The 21,895-nt window shown below is 34.5% G+C and overlaps 1 non-coding gene across 1 annotated transcript; it reads left to right on the plus strand.

Annotated features, from left to right (window-relative positions):
• Positions 1 to 6,054: 6,054 nt before the first annotated feature.
• LOC122231991 lies at positions 6,055 to 6,161 on the plus strand. Its single transcript, XR_006209305.1, has one exon. It is a non-coding gene; the product is annotated as a U6 spliceosomal RNA (small nuclear RNA).
• Positions 6,162 to 21,895: the final 15,734 nt, after the last annotated feature.

The raw sequence follows: 21,895 nt of genomic DNA on the forward strand, positions 1-21,895 counted from the left end.
AGTGCATTACCTCTTCCTTATGATTTTCTTAATAACATTTCCTTTTCTTTAGCTTACTTTAAGAATACAGTATATACACTACATATACTCAGTTTGTTCTCCATAGTTAGGAGTCTCTTATGGTTTGCCTCCCTTTCTGTTTTTATCTTATTTGATTTTTCCTTACCTTACCTTCCCCAATGTTCATGTTTTATTTCCTAAATTCTATATATGAATGAAATCATATGATATTTGTCTTTCTATGATTGACTTATTTCACATAGTATAATACACTCTAGTTCCATCCACATTGTTGCAAATGGCAAGATTTCATTCTTTTTGATTGCTGAGTAATATTCCATTGTGTATATATATGTGTATAGATAATATACCACATCTTCTTATCCATTCATCAGGTGATGAACATTTAGGCTTTTTCCATAATTTGGCTATTGTTTATAGCAGTGCTGTAAATATTGCGGTGCTTGTGCCCCTTCGAATGAACATTTTTGTATCCTTTGGATAAATACTAGTAGTGCAATTGCCGGATCACAGGGTAGTTCTATTTTTAATTTTTTGAGGAACCTCCATACTGTTTTCCAGAGTTGCTGCATGCTTGCATTCTCACCAACACTGCAAGAGGAGAGGTTTCCCCTTTCTCCACATCCTCTCCAACATCTGTTTCCTGAGATGTTAATTTTAGCCTTTCTGACAGATGTGAGGCAGTATCTCATTGTGGTTTTGATTTGTATTTCTCTGATGATGAGTGACGTTGAGCATCTTTTCATGTGTCTGTTAGCCATCTGGACATCTTCTTCAAAAAAGTATTCATGTCTTCTGCCTGTTTCTTCACTGGACTGTTATTATTGTACCCACCCCCAAAAACAAAAACTATTTGTTTTGGGGGTGGTTATTGAGTTTGGTAAACTCTTTATACACTTTGGATACTAACTCTTTATCCAATATGTTATTTACAAATATCTTCTCCCATTCCACAAGTTGCCTTTTGGTTTTGTTGATTGTTTCCTTCACTGTGCAGAGCTTTCTATCTTGATGAGGCCCCAGTACTTCATTTTTGCTTTTACTTCCTATGCCTCTGGAGAATGTCTAGTAAGAAGTTCCTGCAGCCAAGGACAAAGAGGTTGCTGTGTCCTGTAGGATTTTGATGGTATCCTGTCTCACATTTAGCTTTCACATGACTATGAGATGTGATCTCTGCCGAAATTGAGAGTCGGATATTTAACTGAGCCACCCAGGTGCCCTTCTAAGGTTCTTTCTTGTTTTCCCCCCTGTTTAGAAAACTTCCTTTATCCATTGTTTATAGCACAGATCTGCAGACAACAATTTATCTTTTCCTTCATATTAGAATTTTTAAATTTTCCACTCCCTTTCTGAAGGATATTTTTGCTGAGTTAGGTTTCTGTTATTTTCTTCAAGTACTTGAAATGTATTGTGTCACTTCTTTCTGCCCTCCGTGTTTTCTGATGAGAAATATGCTGTCATTCAAAAATATTTCTCTATAGGCAAAATGTCATTATCTCTGGCCACTTCAAAGATTATTCCTTTGTCTTTAGTTTTTAGAAATGTTATTATGATATGTCTCAGCATGGATTCAGTTCTATCCACTTTATTTTCTCTACCCAGGGCTGCAATGGCACAAATGTTGGATTTTTTTTATAGTGCCTACTATAGATTGTGTGTGTCCCCCAAAATTCATATATTGAAATCCTAATCTCCAACATAATGGTATCAGGAGGTAGGAATTTTGGGAAGTGATTAGTACTCTTATAAAAGAAACCCCATAGAATTCCCTCACCCTTTTTATCATGTGAGGACACAGAGAAAAGAATTCTATCCATAAACCAGGAAGTGAGCTCTGCTTATACACTGAATCTGGTGGTGCCCTGATCATGGACATCCCAATCTCCAGAACTGTGAGAAATAAAGTTCTGTTGTTTAGAAGCCACCCAGTCCATGGTATTCTGTTATAGAAGCCCTAATGGACTAAGGATGCTACATATCTCTGAAACTCTTTATTTTTTTTTTTGCCCTCTCTGTTCATATTACATAATTTATAATGCTTCATCTTCCAGTTACTCATGCTTTCCTCATTATAATTCATTCTGCTGTTGAGTTAATCATCTGAGCTTTTTTATTTTGGTTAGTACATTTTTAAGTTACATGATTTTCCATTTGGTTCTTCTTTATTTCTCCTATTTCTTCACTGAAATGTTGTATTAGCTTTTTGAGTCTCCATTTTTCATTTGTTTTACGTATGTTCATAATTGTTATTTAGACATTTTTACATTTGTGTTTTAAAATGGTTGACAGAAAATTCCCAAAATCTGCCACCTTGATGTTGTATCTATTATCTTTTTTTTTGTTTGACTTGAAATCATTTTGATTCTTGATATGAAATTTTTTGATTGAAATTTGAACACTTTTATATTCTGATTTTCTATATTTTATTTAAACCTGTTTTATTAACTGCTTTTCTCTGACTCTCTTCTAGCAGTAAAAAGGGGTTTGCTAGGGGCTCCTTGGTCAGTTAGGTGTCTGACTTCAGCTCAGGTCATAATCTCTCAGTCCATGAGTTTGAGTGTGCTGATAGCTCAGAGCCTGGAGCCTGCTTCAGATTCTGTGTCTCCCTCTCTCTCTCTGGCCCTCCCCTACTCACACTCTGTCTTTCTCTCTCAAAAATAAATAAACATTAATTTTTTAAAGGAAGGATTGCTGCCATGTTACTGTCAGGTGGAGACAGAAGTTCAAGCTTACAATTTGTCCTCCATTGACATCGTGGCAGGTGGTGGGGAGGGAGGTCTCATTTCTGCTCACCTGGCTTTGAGGTAGAAATTCCAGCTCATTATATGGATCACAGCATAATCAGTGTGGCCTCGTTATCACTGGCTGATGGTAAAAGTTTTGACTCTTCACCAGGCTTCCTCTGACACTATCCCCGTGGGGAATGGGAGGAAAGTCTCATATTGTTAGGTTGGGTTGGAAACCCAAGCTCTCCACATGGACCCCACTAACCTTGTAGGTTGGGGACGGGGAGCTCATTATCCCTAGTCTCCTACCTATCCTCTGACACTACCTTAAAGGAGGGTAATGTGTTGGACCATATCTTTAGAGCCTCAGGAGTGTGGAAATATAGATACCCTATTTGACTTTGGCTGGCATGGGTGGTAGTAGGTCTGTAAGTTTTTCTATGGTACTTGACTGACATTTTTTTATTGTTTGAAAGTTATCTGTAATGCCAGGCCACCCTATTCTGGTCCCATATTTTAGAAGACTCTGTTTTGGCCTTAGTTCATTGTAACACTTTCTAGGATGACAGTTTTCAGTGAGCAAACTTGTGCCTATCTAGAACCCAGGACCCCACTCCAAACTTTCATGTAACTGGGACTTTGAAATGCCCTGCACAAATGGCTATGGGTCTACTTTCCAGGTCTTTGTTACATTTTTTCTGAGTATGGACCATGATACCAGTGTATGCTCCACTAGGCCCAAGGGTGGCCAGGGGCAGCTGTTTGTAAAAAGTATAGATTGAACCTGGATGTGGTAGCAGACATGTTTGCATGCATGTGGTGTAGCACTACGATGTGTGAAACAGGTGGGTGCATGCAGAGAGGGGGGTCAGGTGGTAGGAGGAACAGAGTTATCCCTATATACCATTATATCTTGACATGGAATTCCAAGGAATTTGAGAATTCTAAATTTTAATATGGCCACCCAGGTTTCATGAAGATATATATGTGTGTGTGTATGTGTGTATACATGTATATATATATATATACATATATATATGTATATATATATTTAAGGTAGGAGGACATAACATTTTTCAGAGTATGTTAACATGACTGACAGTTTTTTATACTGAGGCATATTGTATTTAGGTCTCCATTTTTACTTTTGCCCCAAGCCTCATGAAAGTCCAGGACTGAAATTAAAGGACCTTTAGTAACAGAATTGTAGACTGAACCTCAGGAAATCTCCAAGACAGTAAAATGAAATATAAGGGAATGATGAATGAGACATGTCTTGTAGGATCGATTCAAAAAGCATAACATCTGCATTATAATGATAGAATTTACAGAAAGAATGACAGAGATAAAGGAAAGATAAAAATGTTCATTATGATAATACAAGAAAATTTCCCAAGGAAAAGACTCATGCTTTTCCAGATTGATAGAAACTCAGAACACTGCAGGAAAAAAAAATCCATTTCAAGAAATCCCATTGAAAATATCAGAATGCCTGTGATGATAAGATGCTGTAAGTATCTGTGGGCTGCGGGGGAGGAGGCAAACACAAATGACAATGGAGCAATGATGGGAATTGCACTGGAATTCTCAACATCATAGGAAGCTAAAAAAGAAGTGTGAAAAACAAAATAAAGAACTTCACTTGTAAATATCAGAAAACTTACCTTTCATAAACTGCTACTCAGGAAGCACTTTACTGTGAATTTCTTTAGTCTTCCTCCCTCCCTCCTTTTCTTCTTTTTTTCTTTCTTTCTTTCTTTCTTTCTTTCTTTCTTTCTTTCTTTCTTTCTTTTTCTTGTTTAAAGGATATATATCCTTCTATTTCTAGTACTTATGAAATAGCTTTATGTCATTTTAGTGATGGTTACTGAAGCAAGTCCAATTATAAAGCTGATTACCAAGTTAGTTTGACAAGCTAATATTAAAAATATCTATAGTTATATACTTAGAAACATGTTACATATGAACTGTGATGCTTAATTTTATGTGTCAACTTGGCTGAGCCACAGTGCCTTTAGATACGTGGTCAAATATTCTGGATGCTTCTAGGGTGTTTTTGGATGAAATTAATATTTAAATCAGTGGAGTTTGAGTGAAACAGACCACCCTCCACATGCTGGTAGGTCTCGTCCAATTAGTTGAAAGCCTGAATAGAATGAAAGAATTCACTCCTTCCCCTGAGCAAGAGCGGGTTCTGTCAGGACTGTCTTCAGAATTTACCTGCAACATTAACGCTTCCTGGGTCTCCAACTGCTCTGCCTTTGGACACTTTCCTGAGTTCTCCAGCCTGCTTGTTTCCCTCCATCAGATTTTCAACTCACAAACTTTCCATGATCAGGAAAAACAATTATTTAAAATAATGTTTTTTTTTCTCTCACTCTCTCTATATGTACATATGTTCTATTGGTTATGTTTCTCTGGAGAACTCTGACTAATATATAAAATGAATGTATTTTTTTCTCTTTATTGCACATACACACCCACACACACGAACACACAAACTGTGTGGTAGGTTTCTTAACTATTCCCATTTTACAGATAAGTAAACTGAGGTTTTGTAAAGTTCACTTAATTTTCCCTGTATAATATGTTAAGTGACAGAACTGGAATCTGAAATATAAGCTACTTTGACAGCAACATTTATGTATTGCACTTTATAATTTGATATTAAAATGAGATAGCTAACTTCAGACATTAAAAATCTGGTACTTGTGGTCATTGATACATCATCCTAATCCATCAGTGATTTTACAAATTAAGTTGAGGACAATATCTAAATGTAAATGTGGCATATACATATGAGGAGTAAGGCACTAAAAACTAAAAGGTGTGACTGCTTATATAAATATAAACAATCATAGATTGAAGTTTTTAGTGCGTAAACCCAGCACTTTTCTTTTTGTTTGTTTGTTTGCTTGTTTGTCCGTTCATTTTAGAGTGACAGAGAGCATGGGTGGGGGAGGAGCAGAGAGCAGGGTTAGCAGGGGGCATGACTGGTGGCTCAGTCTCAAAACCTGTGAGATCATGACCTGAGCCAAAATTAAGGGTTGGATGTTCAACTAACTGACCACACAGGCACCCCATTTTTCTTTTTATGTTTAAAAACAATATAAGTAGAGAAGGTAAAATGTAAACTACATTTTATAGTTGCATATTTTTAAATTATTGAAGAATATTAATTGAAGATTTGGAGAGAGAAGAAAAGAAATAGACTAAAAACAAAAAAAATCCATTAATCACACAATGCAAAGAAATTGTTCATCATTTTTCTGTTTCTTTTATGTTTCTATAAATGTATTAAATTTAAGTGCTTGCTTCAGCAGCACATATACTAAAATTGGAACGATACAGAGAAGATTAGCATGGCCCCTGCGCAAGGATGACACGCAAATTCATGAAGCGTTTCATATTTTTACAAAATTCAGCATCCTTTCTTAATAAAAACCCTTGAGAAAGTCGGTATAGAAGGAACATACTTAAAGATCATAAAAGCCATTTATGAAAAGCTCACAGCTAATATCATCCTCAATGGGGAAAAAGTAAGAGCTTTCCCCCTGAGATCAGGAACATGACAGGGATGTCCACTCTCACCGCTGTTGTTTAACATAGTGTTGGAAGTGCTAGCATCAGCAATCAGACAACAAAAGGAAATCAAAAGCATCAAAAGTGGCAAAGATGAAGTCAAGCTTTCACTTTTTGCAGATGACATGATATTATACATGGAAAATCCGATAGACTCCACCAAAAGTCTGCTAGAACTGATACATGAACTCAGCAAAGTTGCAGGATACAAAATCAATGTACAGAAATCAGTTGCATTCTTATACACTAATAATGAAGCAACAGAAAGACAAATAAAGAAACTGATCCCATTCACAACTGCCCAAGAAGCATAAAATACCTAGGGATAAATCTAACCAAAGATGTAAAAGATCTGTATGCTGAAAGCTATAGAAAGCTTATGAAGGAAATTGAAGAAGATATAGAGAAATGGAAAAACATTCCGTGCTCATGGATTGGAAGAATAAATATTGTCAAAATGTCAATACTACCCAAAGCTATCTACACATTCAATGCAATCCCAATCAAAATTGCTCCAGCATTCTTCTCAAAGCTAGAACAAGCAATCCTAAAATTCATATGGAACCACAAAAGGCTTCCAAATAGCCAAAGTAATTTTGAAGAAGAAGACCAAAGCAGGAGGCATCACAATCTCAGACTTTAGCCTCTACTACAAAGCTGTAATCATCAAGACAGCATGGTATTGGCACAAAAACAGACACATAGACCAATGGAATAGAATAGAAACCCCAGAACTAGACCCACAAAAGTATGGCCAACTAATCTTTGACAAAGCAGGAAAGAACATCCAGTGGAAAAAAAGACAGTCTCTTTAACAAATGGTTCTGGGAGAACTGGACAGCAACATGCAGACGAATGAAACTAGACCACTTTCTTACACCATTCACAAAAATAAACTCAAAATGGATAAAGGACCTGAATGTGAGAGAGAAAACCATCAAAACCCTAGAGGAGAAAGCAGGAAAAGACCTCTCTGACCTCAGCCACAACAATTTCTTACTTGACACATCCCCATAGGCAAGGGAATTAAAAGCAAAAATGAACTCTTGGGACCTCATGAAGATAAAAAGCTTCTGCACAGCAAAGGAAACAACCAACAAAACTAAAAGGCAACCAATGGAATGGGAAAAGATATTTGCAAATGACATATTGGACAAAGGGCTAGTATCCAAAATCTATAAAGAGCTCACCAAACTCCACACCTGAAAAACAAATAATCCAGTGAAGAAATGGGCAGAAAACATGAATAGACACTTCTCTAAAGAAGACATCCGGATGGCCAACAGGCACATGAAAAGATGCTCAACGTCGCTCCTCATCAGGGAAATACATATCAAAACCACACTCAGATATCACCTCACGCCAGTCAGAGTGGCCAAAATGAACAAATCAGGAGACTATAGATACTGGAGAGGATGTGGAGAAACGGGAACCCTCTTGCACTGTTGGTGGGAATGCAAACTGGTGCAGCCCCTCTGGAAAACAGTGTGGAGGTTCCCCCCCAAATTAAAAATAGACCTACCCTATGACCCAGCAGTAGCACTGCTAGGAATTTACCCAAGGGATACAGGAGTACTGATGCATAGGGGCACTTGTAGCCCAATGTTTATAGCAGCACTCAACAATAGCCAAATTATGGAAAGAGCCTAAATGTCCATCAACTGATGAATGGATAAAGAAATTGTGCCTTATATACACAATGGAGTACTACGTGGCAATGAGAAAGAATGAAATATGGCCCTTTGTAGCAACGTGGATGGAACTGGAGAGTGTGATGCTAAGTGAAATAAGCCATACAGAGAAAGACAGATACCATATGTTTTCACTCTTATGTGGATCCTGAGAAACTTAACAGAAACCCATGGGGGAGGGGAAGGAAAAAAAAAAGAGGTTAGAGTGGGAGAGAGCCAAAGCATAAGAGACTCTTAAAAACTGAGAACAAACTGAGGGTTGATGGGGGGTGGGAGGGCGGGGAGGGTAGGTGATGGGTATTGAAGAGGGCATCTTTTGGGATGAGCACTGGGTGTTGTTATGGAAACCAATTTAACAATAAATTTCATATATTAAAAAAATAAATTTAATATTTAATATTTTTTAATTAGGATAATACTGTACTACTTTTGAAATACAGAAGCAAACTCTTATTCTGTAAAATATTCTTCAAAGTCTGAATTGTTACTTTTCATATTGTCTCTATAGCATTTTGTAATACAGTTCATTAAACTTCATTTACCTGTTTTTGCACATTTAGATTTCTACAATTTGCATATTATAAATAAGGCTTTTATGAGCATTTTGTACATAATGTTGAACACCCTCTGTGTACTGCTCTGATCATTTTCTTAATACAAATTCTTTTAAGTGCAGTTATTGGTCGAGTATTTTCTGAGATAAACTAACAAGCATTTAAAAGTTATTGATGAATTTTCCATTCTTTGCTCTCTAAATCTATGTTTTAAAAATTATTTGTAAATACTATTTAGTGTTTGGTTTATGTTCAACTTAAAGCATAGAATGTGTTCTATGATCAGCTGTTTCCATTTAGAAATGCAATAATTGTTATTTTAAATTTTGTGACACTATTACTAAACTCTGATAACCCAAGAGTAGAATAATGTCTTAAATATAGGTTTGCAATTCTTGACCAATTACTCCAGTTTTAATTTTTCAAAGGGAATGAAACACCCTAAAACTATGTAATTATAATGCCAAAGCAGAATACTATGAGACCAAATGCAGCCTTTGTGTAATGATGGAAGCTTTAAGGCTCCTTCCTTAATTGTGATAATTTGGAACAAATTAGGGAGTCTTGTGGTGAGCAATCCGCTAGTCACAGATCTCTTAAGAGCACTAAATCAAGGTGCAAGGAAACTTGCTGAGCAGAACTCTCAAATCTGAGAGTGTTTCCTTAACACAAGGTCAGCTTCAAATGTCTTTTTATATTCCTAATACTTACTAGAATAGCTATCTTTGCTTTTGTGAATATATAATTCCGATTTTATTTTTAAAGCACAAAGCATATAGATGATACTACTGTGTAATTACAGAATTAATATAATTTCTCTAACAATATTCTCTATTAAAATAAAATTGCTATTTTACATTGTTTCAGCTCACTTCGGATATAATTGTGAAATACCATATTTGGAGTTCCCTTGATCCATACTTGTGTCCTCTATATGCTTTGTTCTAAATAGCAATAGGCATTTGATGGCAGTAACTCACTGAAGTTCAATAAAAGGTCAAGGATTCTAGAGGGAAGCATAGCAGCAGGATTCCCTCTACAAATGAGTCTAACATGAGGAAATACTGTACAGAAAATGCTGTCCTAACAGACAGTCTAAGAAGTTGGCAGAGGTTTTGTTAAACTGAGTATCCTCCATAGTGGCTTTAAAGACCTGTATCCCTGTAAAGGTACTCAGGTAACATATGTCATCACTGATTTTTTTTCTTTACTCTTTGACCTGATTATTTTAAAATAAACTATTCACTACATTCTAGGCAACTAAATGTAGCTTGTTAACTAAATACACTTAGAAATTTTTGTCATTTACACACAATTAAATAGCTATCTGAAATTTTTTTTAAAAAGGCAGAATAAAAGCTTTAAAGCCATATGAAGAAACAAAGAATTAACTTAGAACCAAGCAAGCTAATGAAAAATATCTTCTTTAAAAAAAAACAAAAAAACAAAAAAAAAACCTTGTAATTTGAAAGTCTCAAATCAGCTTATACTGAAACATTCTGAAAAGATCAGTTCCTGTGTGGTATTCTCTGACTCAAAATTCCCTTGTTCTAACAAGGGACTAATAAAGGGCTTTGTGTTAACAAAAAGTGTTCTTCATGGTTAACATATTAACTAACGACATTTTCTCCTACGTGGAGAACATGCTCTTCTTGAAGTCCATTATAAGTTTGGAATTCAGTCATTTTGAATTACTGGTGAGACTTTGTACAATGCTGACTTTGTTATGGTTAGAACTCAAATAAGGATATTTGGAGAAAATCTATATTTATTATGATAATTATTCTTATATTATTAAATAATTTTTAAAATATATTTATACTTATAAGGATATATCTTTTGCAGTTAGAAGATCACAGTGTTCCAGAAATTTTTATTTAGTACTTACTTCTAACTTAATTATACATATTTTATATCCACAGAATAAATATATATATTAAGATAAAATAAGAATAATTCTAATATTGATTAGCATAATATCCAGATCGTTTTGTTATGCTCATAAATTTACAATTTGAAAAAATATATGTACTCTTTTGACCAAACCACTGATGATATAGTATATAATTTGAAACTCTAACAATTAAAACATTATTACCAAAATTGGCAATCCTGTATTAGTCAAGATGTCCTCTTTACCAGAAGTGTGATGTTGGGCAATTAGATTCTTTGAGACTTAGAATTTTTATCTGTAAAATGCAGATAAGAGTACCTGCCTTGTAGAGGTGCTCAAAGAGTTAGTTGAGTTAATATTTGTAAAGCACTTAGAATTATTTGAGAGATGGAAAACAAGGGCAGGTTTTTTTAAAACAAGGGCAGTGTTTTTAAATAACAAGTCTATTTAAGAAAAAAAAGTTAATAAAAAGAAACTTCTAGACGTACATGTGTTTCACTTTACAAGAACAAAATAAGTTTTCATTTTAATACACTGAAATAATGAGAAAGTATTCCTAAAATTTGAAAAGCATGTTTGCTATTTTCACTTAGTACCTAAATAGTCACACATTATGGAATGAGAATTTAACAAAATATATTGTAGAGGGTATTGCGTTTCTTTGTTTTTTAGTTCCTGGAAATTAAACCTCTGTGAAATGGAACTGTTCTTTGATCTTACTTCATAGATTAAAACTATCATAATTTTAAAGGTGTAGAGTATTACAAGGGCCATGTATTAGACATCCTTTTTTATATATATATCCAAAGAAATGTATCCTCCAAAATATGAAGTACTTGCTGGAAAGTGTCATTTAATTTATTTAATTTCATAGAAATATTATTCAACACTAGAACCTAGGTCTCCTTAATTCAGATCCAATACTCTCTTCACACAACAGATAAAAATTGGGGTACTACTCTGACTCTGGTTAAATATTAGAATTATGTGAGGAGATTTTAAAATATATATCACTGCCCATTGTCTCTGATCAGATCAATTGAATCTAAATCTCTAAGGGATGGATCTTGATATTTGCAAAAAGTCAAGATGTCTGTGAATTCATTTTTGAGACACTTTAGGGGGGAAAAAGAGGGAGGGAGGGGGAAGAGAGAGAGAAATATCCATGGGTGTTGAATCTAGATGATGGATATATTTAAGTTCATAATACTATTCTATCTATTTAAGTCTAAAGTTGTTGGTACAGATTTTAAAATAAAAAGATAGTGGGGCACCTGGGTGGCTCAGTCTGTTGAGCGTCTAGCTCTCAATTTTTGGCTCAAGTCATGATCTCATGGTTTGTGAGTTTGAGCCCTGCATCTGGTTCTGTGCTGACAGTGGGAAGCCTGCTTGGGATTCTCTCTCCCTCTCTCTCTGCCCCTCCCAGCACACATGCCCTCTCTCTCTCTCTCCATCTCAAAATAAATAAACTTTAAAATAAATAAGTAAAATAAAAAGATACTATGAAAGACTCTACTAATGTAGATTAACTAAACCTTTACCCCTTGCTCTTACATAATACCCTAGAGTTTTACTTAGCAGACACTTCAGGATTCACAAACAATCCCATTATATCGATATCCAATTTAGCAAGCATTTTCTACCATGTTTTCCTGTTATATTCCATTTATTTTGTTTCTTCCTGCCATCATTTCTTGATGCCATGACAAAGTCACCCTGTCTCCCAGACCATGGTTCTTCTCATGTGATCTACTTCAAAGTACAAGATGCTTTGGTTTCAGTAAAGAATTACTTAGAAAAAGGCTTTCTGCATATCCATGCCATACTTTGTCAACTGGATGCTAAAGCCTAGAATTTCTGAGACTGTTGTTTCATATTTTCCCCCTCAGATTTACATTAAGGGTAAATTCATACCTGATGAATAGACATTCCATAGTTAAAGAATCCATTCTGATAATTTTCTAAAACAAAGAATTTTCTACAATAAATTGAAGTGTGTTACTTATAGTATAGAGATAAAACCTGCTTTCAGGGGCGCCTGGGTGGCTCAGTCGGTTAAGCGTCTGGATCAGGTCGTGATCTCGCGGTTCTTGAGTTCGAGCCCCGCGTTGCGCTCTGTGCTGACAGCTTAGAGCCTGGAGCCTGTTTCAGATTCTGGGTCTCCCTCTCTCTGGCCCTCCCCCGTTCATGCTCTCTCTCTGTCTCAAAAAAAAAAAAAAAAAAAAAACCCACAAAAAAACCTGCTTTCAAATTTAAGTGGTGGTTATAAAATAAGTAAGTTCCAGGGATCTGATGTATGGCCTGGAGACTACAGTTAATACTATATTGTGTATCTGAAGTTTGCTGAGAATAAACCTTAAGCGTTCTCATCCCCCACCCCAAACCCACACAGGTACCTATGTGAAGTGATGGATGTGGAATATGTTAATTACCTTGACTCTGGTATTTATTTCAATATGTATAAGAATATCAAATCATCATGTTGAACACCTTAAATGTACACAATTTTTATTTGTCCATCATACCTCAATAAACCTGGGAAAAATAAATGGCAGTTTTTTTTCCCCACTACTTCATTTGTAAAGGTTTTAAAGTCTAAATTTTCTAGTCTCAGCGTATTACATTTTACTTCCAATAACATAAAATGAAACTATATAATGATGGATTTGTAGACTTAAGTGGATTAACTTCAGGCTATTCTCTCTTCCTTTCTCTGCATGGAGGCAAACATTTATGATTTTCTTAACATCCAGTTTGATGAGGATGAAAAATATACTAATTGGTATCCCTATTTTTAGGGAGACTTTCTATAGAGACTTGCTCAGATTACCTTTGAGCAAGGTGGACACAGAAACATAAACTCCATCAGATAAATCAACTTTTTTCATGTAAGTTTGAGGCTGTTTCATCCTATTTGAATTCATTATATTCTTAGATACTTTTAGGAAGTTTTAAAGTATTATCAGTTCTCTGCCTATTTCTATAACAAGAAATTAAATTAGCCAAGGATTATCTTTGTTCTATAAATTATAAAAATTCTGTGTATATTATGTTCTAGACTTGCAGGAGATAATTTTTTTTATTTTTGTTTTGTTTTTATTAATACAAACAATATGTAAGCGTAATGAAATGAGTTAGAAAAATTGAAAAAACCACACATAATTTAGTAGTAATACTAGTCAATAGAATCAGATATTAAAATATGTATATTTTTATAATATTTTAATTGTGAGATATACAGAATTTATATAATTTTTCCTGTTGCAGATATATAATACTTTATTTACATCATTATTTGTTTTTAATTATATTCTTAGATTAGTTCTTAAAAGCAGAGGTCTTAGAAACAAAATATATTGCAACTCCTATAGCATACAGCTGAATTCCATTATGAAACATACATTCTTTCTTAAAACCAGCAAATATTTTAAATATACAGATTCCCCCAAATTATATATTTACCATGTATATACATACACATGGCTTTGATTTATAACATCAATATAAGCACACTAGCTTAATGATTTTATTCTTATTCACAAGTTGACTTATGAATAAGAATCCATACAGTGAATCCGGTAATCTTAGCATTATAAATTTTTAAATAAATGATTGGAAAGCAAAAATGTTTCTTTGGCTTTAAACCCATTTTTTTTTTCAAATTAAATTAGTTTAGTTGCTTGAGCATATGAAAGATAGGCATATGTACAGTTCATCAATCATGTTATTTCTTTTTAAAGATATCACATGATTTTTTGAAGTAATAAGTATTAACATGTGTAGTATGTGCATCTCTAATATTTTTATGACTATACACAAAATTTTAAGGTTTGCCTAGATCCTTTGTTAGAAAAATAAGTAAAGTGTATAATTATTTGTCATAATAGAAGTCTATATCTTGTATCCAGAAGTACTCTTGCTAAAACAAACAAACTGTGGGAGTAGTTCTTTAGAAACAACTAAAAAAAATTTTGCAGTCAAACAGTTTAGCTTGCCACAGTTTCATAGATGTTAGCAGAAGACTGGTGACTCCTGAGTCAAGAGTAACAGCACGGCAGGTGGTCTGAACTTAATATTTGCTTCTGTTTTCTCTTGTCCCCTAGCTCCCATAGTGGAAGATGCAGAAGAAGGCCTACTGTATGCTGCACACATGGTGGTTTGTGTCACAGGTGAGGAATCCTGGTCAAAAGAAACCCCAGTGTTATAAGGGGGTAGTTGTTTATAAGGGGGTAACTGTCTGTCCAACCTTTGCTCTGAAGGAAGATACTATACTGTCTTTATAATCCTGGTTAGAAAACCATCTGCCTTCCATCCCAGAAGAAGACAAAATCTCTAACTTCCAAGTCCTTTTACTATATGAATACCTTTGAAAAAAGTAGTCCAGAATACAGCCATCAATGCTTTTCAACAAAACATATAAACACACAAGAATCTCATCAAGAATCATCAGCTATAATCTTATGCAATGGTAACTACATATAAGACCAGGGATATTAGTTGCTTGAGGACTCACAAAACCAGCAAAATTTGAACATTAATAATTTACTGTAAGTAGATAAACCAAAAGCCACAATTTCACAAGTTAGACCTAGCAAAAGAATCTGAATAGAGTAGTCATTACTAATTAAGGTTATAAATGTTCACTTCAGTAATAAATTAGGTTGTGAGAACTTCAAGGTAAAAATTGGACTTTAATCACTTTTGTAATCCTTTAAAATAAACCAGTATCCCTCCTACTTATTAGCTGCTAGTAACAAATGTCTCTAATTTTCAAATTCTCAACATCAATTTGGATAAATGCCCATCTCTACACTGTGTGACTCTGGTAGACCGACGATCACCAGACTCACAAGAGTCCACAAGTCTTAGAACAGTAACTGGCATAGAGAGAGTACCATTTAAGTATTTGTTACACTAATAAAATTAAACCAAATAACTCTACGTGATATCATGCTTAATAAAATTGTGTTGAATTATATCAAATCTTATTTTTCTCTAAATTTTTATTTATTCAGGAAGCAAAATTAATATTCAAAATTTGAAATGTACAAAATGATAAAGCAAAATTCTTTTTCATATTCTTCTCCCTCAACCACACAAATTAATGTAGGCCAAAAATATCATTAATGTTTTTTTCTTATGGAAAAGTTTTATACATATAAAATAAAACATATATATATATATATATACACACACACACAAATATATACATACACAAACATATTTACAAATGTAGAAACTGCTATTTTCTTATTTTTAATATGAATGATAATAAACCATCCACATTATTCCAATCTTGCTTTTTTCTCTTAAATATGAATCTAGGAGAGCATTTTATATTCAATACATATGGAGTTTTCTTATGCCATTTTGAGGATTTACAGTGGCTCATTAAGCAAATCCTCTATTGATAGGCATTAAAATAATTTCCAGTATTTTTCTGGAAACAAAAAATTTGCAAGTAACTCATTTTTATCTGTGCAGAAGAGCTGTAGAATAAATTCTTGGAAGTGGAATTTCTCGATCAAAGTGTTTGGCCTTTTTATTTTTTTTTATTTTTATTTTTTTTTTGGTGGCACAGATTGCCATAGATGATATCTATGGATTTGTGTTATAAAATTCCTCCAAGAATCCACGAGAATGCCTATTTCCCTATATGCTCGCCAACTAAGCATGCTATGATATATTAAGGTTTTTGCCAATCTGGAAAGTAAAAAAATGGGATGGAATGCAATTTTAGTTTGCATTTGTCCTACTGTGAATGAAATTGATCATATTATTTTATATAATTAAGAGATATTTCTACTTCCTCTTTGGATAATTATGCACCACTTTTGAACATATTACTGCTTTCCTTTCCTTTCACATTTCTTTTCATTTTTTTATCATTTGCCTTCTGTATTAGTTTTCTAGGGTTATTGTAACAGTACCATAAACTGGGGGTGATTCCCAACAACAGAAATTTACTAGTTCTGCAGGCTAGAAATTTAAAATCAAGGTGTATTGCAGGATGGTGTTCCCTCTGAAACTGTAAGAGGATCTTTCCTTAACTCTTGCTAGCTTTTAGTAGTTTGCTGGAAATCTTTGGTCTTCTTTGGCTTCTAAATTCATCAGCCCAATCCCCCATTTCCATATGTCCTTCTCCATGTATTTCTTCATATTGTGTTCCCTTTGTGCATTCTTGCAAATACTCAAGAAAGAAATAATACCAGTTCTACCCACAACCTTCCCAAAAATTAAAGTGGAGGGAAAGCTGCCCAGCTCGATATTTTTTAGGTCAGCATTCCTTGCTTTTCAAATCAAAGACTCTATAAGAAGTTAACTATAGCTTAATATAATTCAAGAACATAGATATAACACCTCCAATTAAATGTTAGCAAACAGCATCCAACAATATTTGGAAAAAGTTTAATATATCATGACTAATTGTGCTTTATTCAGGAAGCCAAAGTTCATTTAACACTCAGTTAAATTGCCCTCACACCAATTTTTAATGCTTGAATAGTTGCTTGTTCTCACTTGTCCTGAAAATGGAGTTTTTGGTTTCATTTCATTACTTGATTTGGATAATTTTTTGGGTAATTTCCCTAGGGCAACGGTGGAATTCTTATAAGATGCCATCATGTTTAGTCTGCTTATGTTAAATTTTAGCAAATTAATTAAATTAATTTCAATTAGCTACATATTGTATATACTACAATTTATCTGATGGAGTTAATTGAACATCAGCATGATCAATATTACTATGCTAGTTTCTATTTTCCTTTCTTCATTTTTTTTTAGGATTCTTTCAAAGCTATCATTGATTTATAGATTTTCCTTTAAAGACATCTCTATGGTTACAGTGTAATGAAGGTATATAACAAGATCAGGTAATTATATATAAAGATCACACCAATTGTGATAGGCCAAAAAATAGGTCCCCCTAAATATCTATATGCTAATTCCCATGTGTTATCTTACATAATAAAAATGTGTTCAGTAAGTAAGACTGTGTTATCTTACTATTATAATCAAAGGGACTTTTACAGATGAAATTAAGCAAAAAATCTTGAGGTAGGACAGTTATCCTGGATTATCCAGGTGTGTTTGATATAATAAGAATGGCCTATATAAGGGGCAAGAACAACAAAAGCAGGAGATGGGACAATAGAAGCAGAGGCTGGAGTGATACACTTAGATGATAGAAGAAGGGTCATGAACCAAGAAATGCATTTAGAAGATATCTAAAAGCTGCAAAAGTGAAGGAAATAAATTCTTCCCCTGCAACCCCTGAAAGAAACATAACACAGCCCACATCTTTCTTAGACTAAAGACCTCCAGAACTATAAGAGAATGCATTTGTATTGTGTTAAGCCACTAAATTTGTTGTAACTACAGCAGTGATAGGAAACTAATACATCACTTAAAATATGAAATATGAAATATAAATGCACCTAAAACAACAAGTGTTTCTAACTCCAATGTTATTCTTTTCTTTCCTCTTACTATTAAACCACTTTCCTGATTTTGGATTGTATTATTCCCATAAATTATATGAATTTACCATATACATTACATTCATGACTAAATGGTAGTTATTGCCTTCTTCCAGAGTAACAGAGTGGGGACTCTACATGTATTTGCTCAGTTAGACTGTATTTTCTTAGTTATTTGGCTCTGAAGTGTTGTTGCATGTCAATGAGTTCTCACAAATGCATATGTACATAACTAATGCATTTCTGTGTCTGAACATTAAGACATTAGGCAGATGATTTTTCACATTCTACTTTCTCCTCTTGCAGCTAGAAGGTGTGATGGTGACCAAAATTTACATGTGGAATTATTCTGAGGGTTCCATATATTCAGTGCAAAATAAATGCTCACCCTTCCCTGGTTTCCCAAGATAAGGAAGTATACTAGTGGAGAAGGAGTGGGATGATAAAGTATGGGATAGAGGCATCAGAGTAGATATGGATGAAACAAAGAAATTATAACCACAAATCTATCTCAAATTATGTAACTATGGGAGGAAGTTCTTTCAAACTTATCTAAAGAAATTATTTTTGTCTACTTTAAATCTTTTAAGCATTATACTCAAGGCAGTGATGCTGATTCTCCTTAAGATACATCCTACCAGCACGTGTTTCATCTGTTTCCATGAATTAAGTTGGATACCCAATGTTTTAGTCTATTTGGGCTGCTATAACAAAGCATCAAAGTCTATGTGGCTTATAAACAACAGAAATGTATTTCTCAGAGTTCTGGAGACTGGAAGTTTGAGATTACGGTACCAGCATGGTCAGATTCTGCTGAAGGAACCCCTTCTCCTTTTTTTCTCATTGGATGCTCACATGGTAGAAAGAGCAAGAGGTCTGTTTTATAATGGCACTAATCTCATTCATGATGATTCTGCCCTGTGACCTAATTATCTCCCAAAGGTCTATCTCCGAATACTACCACATTTTGTTTAGGATTTCAACATATGAATGGGAGGGGCACAGACATTCAGTCTATGGCATTCAACATAGTTCACATGGGAATTACAAGGAACGCTCATGGAGGTGAAAACTACACTGAAGGAGTAGAAAGTTCTAACCGGACAATGTCAGTAGAGAGTACACATAAGATTATATGCTAAAGATGTTATATCAGGATGAAAAATCAATGTCCGATAGGATTATTGTATTAATATGGAAGTTGTTACAAGGGATTAGAATTTCAATATCTTGGTTGAAGGCCAAATAATTTTACTAATCTGCTAAAGATAAAGTGAACTTGGACTCAGTGATGGCATATAGTTAATGAGCTTGAAATGTCAGCTTCTCTCTGGCATGAAATAGATGATGTCCCAGAGAGATGAGACTGTTGGAATGGAAATATTATATAGAACTCTCGTACCCATCTAAAAATATTCCTAAATGAACTTCTCACCAGCTTTTAAACTAATGATTTTGTAAGGAGAATGCAACATTCTTAGAGTGCTCATGCTCTGTATCTCAGAGATGATGATAGGGATGCTGAAATGGAAATGGAAATAGTTTCTTTGAAATCAGTAGAAATGTCAGGGTCACAAAAGAAGGAGAGGCCAAGTTGTAATGGAATATCAGGGGGTTATATTCTACGTTATATTGCAAGTGATATAATATTCATAGATGGGATGACAGCATGAATATTTAATCCCCTGGCCAACCCATAAAATATTAATGAATAAAACAAAAAATTTTATCTGAAATACAAATAGAACAGGTAAAGTGGAATATGAAATATAATTGATCTAATAAGCAAACAAGACAGAATGAGAAAATGGAACCAAAAATAAAAAGCAAACAGAAGGTTGGAATGAATAATCTTAAGAATATTGATTATGTTAAATTTAAATAAAGTACATATTCAATTAAAATGACAGACAGGATGCTACACTTATACTTCCCATCCTATAGGAGGAGACACAGAATTTATGGGTGTCCTTTGGTTTCAGTGACATTTCCTATATATGGGCATCCTCTCATGATCCCTTTACTGGATTACTTAAGGACTGTGTACTCTTCAGTGTGACCTGAAAGCAAAAAAAAAAAAAAAAAAAAAAGGTGTCTGCAGAAAATCTTAGTTGTGATGAAAGATATCCCACCATGTTCTTTTTTATTTTAATGCTTTTGTTTTTGAGAGACAAAGCACAAGTGTGGAAGGGACACAGAAAGGGAGACACAGAATCCGAAGCAGGAGCCAGGCTCTGAGCTGTCAGCACAGAGCCTAACGTGGGGCTCAAACTCACTAATGGTGAGATCATGACCTGAGCTGAAGTTGGAAGCTTAACTGACTGAGCCACCCAGGCGCCCCTGCCATCTGATTTTTACCGAACAGTAGCACATACTCCACAGGATAGGAGTATCTTTGGTGCAAAAAAAAAAAAAAAAAAAGTTTGTATGGAAACTGGCAGGCCTCCTCCCCACCACCCACCCCCTGTCAAACCCACCCTTGGAATAATTATAGTGAATATCTGGGTTTCAGGGTAGGGTCAGAACCTCTTCTACTGATAATTAATATCCTTCTAAAAGTAGGTTCTAGAATGTTTTTCTTCCAGCCATAACATAGTAACTTGTACTCGACTTGCCCTGTTGCTATAAACATCTGTCTGTGAAACTGGACAAAATACATGGTTTAATTGTTTTCAAGCAATCATATAAAGAGAAGTAAAAGTCTTTGGTCCTGGAGTGCCTGAGTCGCTCAGTCTGGTAAGCGTCCAACTCTTCATTTTGGCTCAGGGCATGATCTCACAGTTCACAAGTTTGAGCCCTGCATCGGGCTCTGTGTTAGCAGTGTGGACCCTTCTTGGGATTCTCCCTCTCTCTCTCTGTGTCTCTCTGTCTCTCAAAATAAATAAATAAACTTAAAAAAACTCTATAAACAAAAGTCTTTGGGGTGCCTATGTAACTCAGTTGGTTAGTGTCTGACTCTTGGTTTTGGCTCAGGTCATGTGTGGGGTCCAGCCCTGTATCTGGCTCTGTCCTTCTCTCTCTACTCCTCTCACTTCTCTCTCTCTCTCTCTCTCTCTCTCTCTCTTTCTCAATAAATAAACTTAAAAAAATTCTTTTTAAGACTTTGGCCTTAAGAAAAGGAAAACAAATAATGCAAGCCACCCTGACATCACAACCTTTTGCTTGAGGAAGATGACATGTAAACTGAAGAGGTTGAGGATGTGGGCTGCTGAAGTAGCTGAAATTTATTGCTCAGGTGGAAAAGAAGTGGAAGCTGTGCAGGTGGAAAGGAAAGAGTAGACATAGTCTCAATGGGGATATACCTAATTTTATGGTCAATGGTTAAAATGTCTTTGGCCAAAGGTTGGGATAGAAAAATAGAAAAAAATCTAAATAGAATGATAAATATATTTAAATAATTCAAAGGAAATAATTATAAGGGAAAAATGGATTTAAAAAGAAATAGAACAACAAAAAACAATTATATTGTGGTTACATAAGTGTAAATGTATTAAGTACTCCAAGAAAGAAAAAAAAGACAAAGGTTGTCAGGCTGAATAAAAGAGCAAACCTGAATTTATTATGTCTCAAAACAAAAATGCTAAAAGTATGGGGGAAACATATCATGTGAAGAGAAAGCAGAAGAAAGCTGGTGTGGCTGTAAAGAGTATTATCAGAGACAAAAAAGGTCATTTCATAATGGCGAAGATTTGATTCACCAGAAACATATAATAGTCTTAAATACATTTGTACATAATATCAGACCTTTAAAAATAGACAAAATTTGATAAATCTAAATGGAGAAATAGACTAATTTATAGTCACAGCTGGAGACTTTAATATCACTCTCTCAGTAATTTCTGAAACTACTAGACCAAGAATAAATAAATGCAGCTGGGCCCAGCCCTAAGCCTATAGACTAATGATATGTAGCTGCATGAGTGAACCCAGAGGACAAAAGCTTACTTCC

This window comes from Panthera tigris, chromosome A1 (assembly GCF_018350195.1).
Source record: "Panthera tigris isolate Pti1 chromosome A1, P.tigris_Pti1_mat1.1, whole genome shotgun sequence".
NCBI classification, from domain to species: domain Eukaryota; kingdom Metazoa; phylum Chordata; class Mammalia; order Carnivora; family Felidae; genus Panthera; species Panthera tigris.